The 7,974-nt window shown below is 39.8% G+C and overlaps 1 protein-coding gene across 1 annotated transcript in view; it reads right to left on the bottom strand.

Annotated features, from left to right (window-relative positions):
- ZNF41 (zinc finger protein 41) overlaps positions 1 to 7,672 on the bottom strand; it is a 56,658-nt gene extending 48,986 nt beyond the window's left edge. Inside the window, exon 1 of the mRNA XM_033409634.2 lies at positions 7,464 to 7,672. The gene's annotated coding sequence lies outside the window, so the exon portion shown is untranslated. The remainder of the gene's footprint in view (positions 1 to 7,463) is intronic.
- Between the last annotated feature and the right edge of the window lie 302 nt (positions 7,673 to 7,974).

Raw genomic sequence — 7,974 nt, forward strand, 5'->3', positions numbered from 1 at the left:
TACAATATCCTGTAATAACCTATAATGGAAAATAATCTGAAAAAAAATATATATAACTGAATCACTTTGCTGTACACCTGAAACTAATACAACATTGTAAATCAACTATATTTCAATTAAAAAAAAGAAAGAAAGAAATATTCTCTAAGTAGAGTGATGGTTACTAGGGGCCGGGGGGTGGGGGAAATGGGAAGATGTTGGTCAAAGGGTACAAACTTCCAGTTATAAGATAAACAAGTTCTGAAAATCTAAGGTACAACATGGTGATTATTGCTAATGATACTGTATCATATACTCGAATATTGTCTAGGAAGTAGATCTTAAATGTTCTTATCACACACACACACACAAAGTGGTAATTATGTGACATGATGGAAGTGTTAGCTAACACTATGGTGATAATCATTTTGCAATATACAAATGTATCAAATCAACACACTGTACACCTTAAACTTATACAATGTTATATGTCAAGTATGTCTCAATAAAGCTGGGGGAAAAAGAAATATTCTCTAAACATGGCAGGATTGGGACTTCCCTGGTGGTCCAGTGGTTAAGACTCCGCGTTTCCATTTCAGGGGGTGCAGGTTCAATCGCTGGTCAGTGAACTAAGATCTCACATGCCACATGGTGCAGCCAATAAATAATTAAACAAACAGACAAACATGGCAGAATTGAAGATAAATTCAATAATAAAATTATAAACTTCATACCTCATTTTGAGACATGGCTAAAGTTATATTTAAGGGACATTTTAGCCTAAAATGTTTTTAATATTTAAAAAGAAAAGCCAAAGATAAATGAATTAAGTGCTAAACTTAAGAAATTAGAAAAAGAAAATAAAATATTCATGAGACACCTGATAAAGGTAAAAGAGAAGGAAATATACATGTACACACACACACACACACACTCACATATCACACATATACTCACACAATTTTAGGAAAGAAAAAGGAACTACTACCACAGATGTGGAAGTGACCAGAATAATTTAAGCATTATGTGCAGTTCTATGAAAATATAAAATCGCTAGCAAACATAAACCACCAAGGGCTTTACTGGTGGTGCAGTGGTTGAGAGTCCACCTGCCGATGCAGGGGACACGGGTTCGTGCGCCAGTCTGGGAAGATCCCACATGCCGCAGAGCGTCTGGGCCTGTGAGCCATGGCCGCTGAGCCTGCGTGTCCGGAGCCCCGGAGCCTGTCCTCCGCAACGGGAGAGGCCACAACAGTGAGAAGCCCGCGTACCGAAAAACAAAACAAAACAAAACAAAACAAAAAACCATAAACCACCAAAATTAAACCCCCCAAAAGAAGAAATCAGTAAAGACCAGTAATCAGAGAAAAAAAAATAATTAAAATTTACCATTTTAAAAGACACCAGTTCTAAGTGTGTTTATAGCTGAACTTTAAAAAGGAGATAATTTCTATGCCATTTTAACATATAAAGAGATAGAAATCTCCTGAATTCCTTTTAAAAACTGCCATAACCTTAATACCAACACATGTTAAATATAGTACAAAAAAAGAAAAAAGAAAAGAAAACTATAAGCAGTTTTCTTATAGTGGCAAAAATTTTAAATAAAATATTACTAATTCAAATCCAAATGTATCTTTTTTTTTTAAAGATTTTTTTTTTGATGTGGACCATGTTTTAAGTCTTTATTGAATTTGTTACTATATTGCTTCTGTTTTGTTTTTGGTTTTTTGGCCACAAGGCATTTGGGATCTTAGCTCCCTGACCAGGGATCGAACCCGCACCTCCTGCATTGGAAGGCGAAGTCTTAACCACTGGACTGCCAGGGAAGTCCCCAAATGTATCTTATAAGAAAAATTCCCCTTGACCAAACAGAATTCTTCCAGGAAGGCAAAGATGCGGCCACATTACACATCAATGTAATTCATTACAACAACCAATTAAAGAGAATAATACCATAAGGCTGTTAATATCAAAAAGCATCTGACACAATTCAGGAGCTATTCCTAATAAAAATACAAATTAAAATAAGAACATTAAAGAACTGTGTAAATATTACAACTACTACCCCCAAAATCACCAGAAAACATTATGCTAAAAAAAAATGCCCAGATAAAAAGACTTAATATCATTAAAATGGCAATATTCCCCTAAATGTTGTACAGGTTCAACACAATCCCTATCAAAATCCCAGGGGCATTTTGGAAGAGGGTAATGAGCTCATCCTAAAATTCAGATAGAAATGCAAGGAACCTGAATAGCCAAAACACTGAATAAGAACATAGTTGGAGGACACACATTTCTCTATTTCAAAACTTGCTACAAAGCTATATAAATCAACACAGCATGGTACTGGCATAAAGGAGGCATATAGATGAATGAAATAGAATTGAGAATTCATAAATAAGCCTTTACACTCATGGTCAGTTGATTTTAGATAAGGGTTTCAATACAATTCAATGGGGAAAGAAACATCTATGACATCAAAAGCACAAGCAACTGGGACGAAGTGAGAGAGTGGCATGGACATATATACACTACCAAATGTAAAATCGATAGCTAATGGGGAGCAGCCAAATAGCATAGGGAGACCAGCTCGGTGCTTTGTGTCCACCTAGAGGTGTGGGATAGGGAGGGTGGGAGGCAGACGCAAGAGGGAGGGGATATGGGGATATATGTATATGTATAGCTGATTCACTTTGTTATACAGCAGAAACTAACACAATAATGTAAAGCAATTATACTCCAATAAAGATGTTTAAAAACAAGCACAGCAACAATAACAAAAATAGATAAATTAGACTTCATAAAAATTAAAAACTTTTGTGCTACAAGGTCACCACCAAGAAAGTGAAAAGACACCCATAAAATGGGAGAAAATATATGCAAATCACATATCTGACCAGGGGCTTGTATCCAGAATATATAAAGGATGCTTACAACTCAATGATACAAAGACAAATAATCTAATTAAAAAATAGGCAAATAATTTGAACCGATATTTCTCCAGAGAAGACATACAAATGGTCAATTAAACATATTGTCTTAGTGTGTTCAGGCTGCTGTAATGAACTACGATAAACTGGGTGGCTTAAACAGCAAACATTTATTTCTTACAGTTCTGGAGGCTGGGAAATCCAAGCTCACACGTCAGCAGATTGGGTGTCTGGTGAGAACCTGCCTCCCGATTCATAGATGGCTATCTTCTTGTTGTGTCCTCACATGGCAAAAGGTGGAAGGGGGCTCTCTGAGGTCTCTTTTATAAGGGTACTAATCCCATTCATGAGGGCTCTACCCTCATGACCTAATCACCTCCCAAAGGCCTCACCTCCTTATACCATCACACCACGGTTTAGGATTTCAACATAGAATGGGAGGGGCGCATAAACATTTAGTCCATTGCAAACATGAAAAGTTGCTCAACATTCATTAGGGAAATAGAAATCAAAACCACAATGAGATACCACTTCACACCCACTAAGATGGCTAGAATAAAAAAAAAAGACTTGTTAAGTGTTGATGAGGATATGACACATTGGAATCTTCATATATTGCTGTGGGATGTAAAATGCCAAAAACAGTTTGGCAGTTCTTCAAAGGTACCATATGATCTAGCAATTCCACTTCTGAGAGAAATGAAAACATACGTCCGCACAAAAACTTGTACACAAATGTTCACATCAACATTATTCATAGTAGCCAAAAAGTGAAAACAACCCAAATGTCCATCAGTTGATGAATGAATAAACAAACTGTGGTATATCCATACAAAGGAATATTATTCAGTAATAAAGAATGAAGCACTGATACAAGCTATAGCACGGATGAATCTTAAAAACATGCTAAGTGAAAGAAGATAGTCACCAAAGATCATATATTGTTTGATTCCATGTGTATGAAAGGTCTAGAATAGGCAAATTTATAGAAACAAAGTAAATTAGTGGCTGTCTGCAGCTGGAGGTATGGGGTGGGAATGAAGAATGAGTACAATGTTTCCTTTTGGGGTGATGAAATGTTCTAAAATTGCATTATGACAGTGGTTTGCACAACTCCTTGAATATACTAACAACCATTGAATTGTAAGCTTTAAATGGTGAAGTTTATGGTAGGTGAATTATATCAATAAAGCTGTTAGGAAAAAAAAAAAGATCATGTAGCTAGTAAGTGGCCATGCAGGATTTCAAACCCAGTATCTGGAAAGGTGAAGGTATTCAACAAATGTTTGTTGAATGAATGAATGAATACCCTTCACTTTCAAATTAGCAACAAGATAGGGATACCCTCCATCAAGTATCATTCAACATTGTTCTGAAAGCTCTAGCTAATGCAATAGGAGAAGATGAAGTAATCAGAATAAATATTTGAAAGGAAGAGAGAGTATCATTGTTAATTGGATGTGACATGATGTTATATCTAGGAAAACTAAGAGACCATAAAAGGCAACTAGAATTCACATGAGAATGTGATAACTGGATTGGATAAGAAATAATATGCAAAAAAGAAATAAAAAATTTTTAATTTATATAATTTTTCTATGGAAATAGAGAAATGTGCTATTCACTGTGATGATATCAAATTTAAAATATTTAAGAATGAACTTTTCAAAAAAGGTTCTGAATCTATAAGAAGAAAATTATAAAATATAGTTTTAATGGTTGCTTTTGAAGTGAAATAAAATGTTTTTAACATTCATGTGGAAGAATAAATGCTAAAAAAGATTAAAGAAAACAACCAAAAAAAAAAAGGAACAGTGAGGGGATTAGCACTATTCAATATTAAAAGTATTTCTAAAGTCAAAACAATTTTTTGAAAGGGAGTAGATACATATATCAGAAGAAAAAACAGAGTTCAGAAATAGAATGATATACATTTGGGAATTTATGTGACAAAAGTGGCATTTAACTGAGTTAGAAAAGGCTATTTATTTAATGATTGGTGCAGGCAAATTTTCTATCCAAATGGAAAGTAGAAACTTTGATCTCGTCTCACACCACACACCAGAATTTTCCAGTTGGATTACAATTTAACTTTAAAACAATAAAAATTTAAATTTAAAACATGTATTTATTTAAGCACAAAACAGCGAGAACCCACTAGGCAAAACACGATATTCAGAACTTGTTAAGGAAAAATTACCTAATCAGATAATTATTTTTTCTAATTATATGTGAATACACCTTTCAAAAATCAAGATATAAAGAGAGATAAAGGGAAAAAATTACAATAAATGACAGAAGGTTAATATCCACAAATTAGTAAGACAAACTACATAAAGGAAAAAATAAAGACCAAAGGATATGAAAATTTTTAAAAATGCATTTCAAAGGCCAATAAATATGAGAAGATATTCAGCCACCAGGTGTCAGGAAAATGCACATCAAGGTAAGCTACATACTGTTGTGTTTGGCCCTCAGAATGGCAGAAATTAAAAAGTGCAGCAACATTCAGTGTGGGAGATGATTTTGGAATGAGCCCTTTTATATGTTGCTGGTGGGAGTTGCAATTTTACAAAAGTTTTGGACTTAAATTTCAGTACATACCATCCACTTCAAGGAACATCCATTCCTGCACCTAATAATCACTCAGATGACAGTCTCTGGCTATAATTTAGAAATCAATAACAAAAATTACAACTTTTTGGGAAATGAAAATCTCATATCTAAATAACTAAGGGATCAGAGAGAAAACCACAACAAAAATTAGAAAATATTATTAATAAACTGTGGTGGAAATGTTACATATCAACACTTGTGACATGGAGCTAAAGTGTTCTTAGAGAAAAATTCATGAACTTAATGCTTATACTGTAAAAGAAAATGATTGAATATTAATGAGATAAGCATTCAATTTAGGAATTTAAAAATAAGAATAAAAGAAAAAACCCAAAGAAAAGAAATAATGAAATCAAGGGCAGAAACTAATGATACAGAAAACAAAGATACAGGAGGACCAAGAAGGTCAAAGGTAGGTTTTTGAAACAATCCCATCTCAATCCTAAGACCACCCACAGAGCTCCATCACTCACACCACAGAAACCTTGACCATCCACCCAATAAACCCCATCATATACCTCATAGACCCTGCAACACTCATCCCGCGGCCCTCATCACTCACCTCAAAAATTCTCCATCTCACTCACTCATTCACTCTCCATTACTCACTCCACAGGCTCTCCATCATTCATTCCACAGACCACCCATAGCTCTCCTCAAAGACCCTCATCACTTACCTCACTGAACTCCCATCATTCATCTCACAGACCCCTCCATCATTTACCCCACTAACCCCCTATGACACCCCACAGAACCCCCATCATTCGCCCCTCAGGAACTCCAGCACTAACCCCAAAGAGCACACATCACACCTCCGAGACTGTATCACTCACACCACAGTCCCCATTCCTTACTGCACTTACGCCTGACCACTCACCCCACAAACCTCCATCGCTTATCCCACAGACCCAGTCACTTACTCCACATACCCCATCAGTGGCCTCCGGGGATCTTCATCACTCACCCCACAGACTCCTCATCGCTCACCTCACCGATACCCCCTGCTCACCCTATAGACCCTGCATCACTGTGACCCCACAGACCCCCCAATACTCACCCCACAGACTACCTATTACTTTCCCTACTGCCCCTACCATTCACCCACAAACCCCTATCACTACACACCTCCTCATAAGTGACTCCAGAGAAGCCCCATCACTCACCCCACAGAGTACCATCACTGAGCCCGAAAGCCATGTCGTAACACCCCCATAATTATGTCAACGTTTTACTGGCCCTAAATCGCCGCCTCTGCTAAACTCAGTCCCGGAGCCAGAAGTATTGAAATTGCCTCTGCGGGACTCCCACGTTTCTGGACTTCGCACCGCACATGCTTAGTGTCGGCGCGGAAGCGGCCGTTAGCCCCCAATTACACTGGGTGCACTCACGAGGTGTCAGTGCGTGTGCGTGTCTGTGTGTGTCGGAGGAGAGGCGGGCTTGCCGATTTTCTTTAGTGACTTTGTCAGGCCACTAACATGGCTGTCCCCTTGGGAGTGTCTCTCCGGGAGTCGCCATCTTGGGAGGGTGGGCATTTCTGCTGCGCCGGAGCCAGCGGGCCCCCGCCAGACCTTCCCCGGTGGGGCTTCCCGGGAGCCGATCAGGCCCAGCAGATCCGGCTGCAGATCCCGGACTCCTCCCTCCTGCGCCTCATGCTCCACCATTACCCCGAGGCGCGGGCCTGGCGCCTTCCCTTCTCTGTGCTCGGGGCCCCGCCCTCAGGCCGTATCCCCGGGGAGTCGCGGCATCTTCGCGCGTTGCAACCCCCCTTGCCCCTCTCCCCGCTCCTAGCTAGAAAGACACCTCCAAGGCACCGGCCCAGACACTGACCGGCCCCCGCCCCAGCCGCCGCTCCACTTCTCGGGGTGCGGAACGGCCCCCGATCGGCGCAGGCGGCTCGCGGCGGCAGGGCCCGGGGCGCCGCTACGTGCCCACCTGACGGCGCCTCTGTCCACCCGTCGGCTGGGGGCATCGCCCGGCTCTGGCTGTCACCGACCCTGGGTAGTTGCCACGGGGGGAATAGTACGTGTCAGATTTAGGCCAGGAAGCGGAAGTCGTCCGCAGCGAGAGTTTAACCACTCTGGGCGCAGGGAGCTGAGGTGATTGAGCGCCAGAAACCAAGCATCTGTGCAGGGAGCCATTGAGCTGGGTGTTGGGGGGGGGGCTTGTGACATCAGTGGTGGGGCACGTCATCCAATTTTTTAAAAACTCGAGTAATCAGCCTTCCCAGTTTCCTTATAGAAGCATGAAGTTTAAACTTCTTTTCCAAAGATCCAAGTTTTGATTTGTTGCATTTTCATTAGTGTTCAGTTTCAAGTGCTAATTTGTAATTTTCCCCCCTTTGATCCAAGAATTATTTAGAAGTCCAGTGTCGAACATGCAAAAATTCTCCGAGACTCAAATGTCAAGGGAATGGTGACTTTATTCAGGCTGCTGCGACAAGAAC

Source organism: Orcinus orca, chromosome X (assembly GCF_937001465.1).
Source record: "Orcinus orca chromosome X, mOrcOrc1.1, whole genome shotgun sequence".
Lineage (NCBI taxonomy): Eukaryota > Metazoa > Chordata > Mammalia > Artiodactyla > Delphinidae > Orcinus > Orcinus orca.